The 1,644-nt window shown below is 43.9% G+C and overlaps 1 pseudogene; it reads right to left on the bottom strand.

Annotated features, from left to right (window-relative positions):
• Positions 1–298: 298 nt before the first annotated feature.
• LOC104993215 lies at positions 299–775 on the bottom strand (annotated as a pseudogene).
• Between the last annotated feature and the right edge of the window lie 869 nt (positions 776–1,644).

Raw genomic sequence — 1,644 nt, 5'->3', positions numbered from 1 at the left:
CAGTCGTGTCCGACTCTAGCGACCCCATGGGCTGCAGCCTACCAGGCTCCTCCGTCCATGGGATTCTCCAGGCAAAAGTACTGGAGTGGGGTGCCATTGCCTTCTCTCTTTAAATATCTATCCACCACTAATTCAAGTGGAACCCCTAAATAAACTACTTTGAAACAACTTAATCTAGCATAGTTGTCTTAAATTAGTGGTGGATAGATATTTAAACCACTAATTTAATCCACCACTAATTTAAGACAACTATGCTAGATTAAGTTGTTTCAAAGTAGTTTATTTAGGGGTTCCATTTTCACTCCTCAATAGATTTTATGTATTTCTCATATGCTTCCTCACTCATTAGTTCATCTAGTTCTGAAGGGTTACTGAATGTCATCTTGATCAGCCAACCATCTTCATAACAAGACTTGCTGACAAGTCCTGGATTTTCTGCTAGAGCTTTATTAATTTCAGTTACTTCTCCTGATAGAGGAGAACAGATTTCACTAGCAGCTTTCACACTTTCCAAAGCACCAAACTCCTCTTGTTTGTTCAACTTTGTCCCAACTTCAGGCAGACTACAGTAAACAACATCCCACTGTTCCGACACCATTTTCTGTTGTTACCCATTCGTGTTTTTCTGTGAATTTCTGCACCAACAGCAGAGCAGGGCCGGTGCGCAGCTCCCAGACTGCACCCGCTCGCAGTCCCCAGGGCCGCGGCTGGGTGCGGAGATGGTGCGCAGGCTGCCGACCACGGCCCGCACGCTCCGCACCGCGCGCAGCGCCATGTTCGCACGCGATCTTAGTTTTTTGAATGTTGAATTTCAAGCCAGCTTTTTCACTCTCCTCTTTCACTTCATCAAGAGGCTCTTCAGTTCCTCATTGCTTTCTGCCATAAAGGTGGTGCCATCTGCATATATGAGTTTATTGATATTTCTCCCGGCGATCTTGATTTTAGGCTTGTGCTTCATCCAGCCCAGCATTTCGCATGATGTACTCTGCATATAAGTTAAATAAGCTCTCTTATTCTATCTCTTTGCCATATGCCATATTTTCAAATAATCATCAGCTTCTATAGATCTTAATACATATCTTTGGGAAAACGTATTATCTCTACTTGGTCTTTTCAAGAGCCACTCTCAGACTTCCCTGGTGGTCCAGTGGTTAAGGCTCCACGCTTCTAATGCAAGGAGTGCAGGTTCAATAACCGGTTGGAGAACTAAGATCCCACACGCTGCACAGGCAGCCACAAATCGAAAAAGGACCAGTCTTACTAATCAAACCTATTTTCCACATTTCAACTTTAATGGTTTTTACCCAAATGTAGCTATAATGCCATCATCCTTAGGCTTAAGACCCTTAAGCAGATGCTCATTTCATTTATGATAAATACGAAACACTAACTCCGGCCTAAGACTATGATAGAGCACACACGTGTGTCTTCAACCTGGCCGTGGCGCACCTTTCCCTTTGTTCTCTGTACCTCCACACACAGGTCTCCTTTTCAAGTCTCAAACGTGCCATTTTTCCTTCTGGATCAGATCTAGATCTTCGTAACCTCTGTCTGGGTTCCGCTTCTGCTTCTTCATTAGATTACGTCCTACTCTTTCCTCAGATTTTATCCCCACATATCACTTCCCCCCAAAAGCGTTTCCAA

Source organism: Bison bison, unplaced genomic scaffold, assembly GCF_000754665.1.
Source record: "Bison bison bison isolate TAMUID 2011002044 unplaced genomic scaffold, Bison_UMD1.0 scf7180017864236, whole genome shotgun sequence".
Classification (NCBI taxonomy): domain Eukaryota; kingdom Metazoa; phylum Chordata; class Mammalia; order Artiodactyla; family Bovidae; genus Bison; species Bison bison.
The sequence above is the reverse complement of the archived record's forward strand: the minus strand, read 5'-3'. Positions and strand labels throughout refer to the sequence as shown.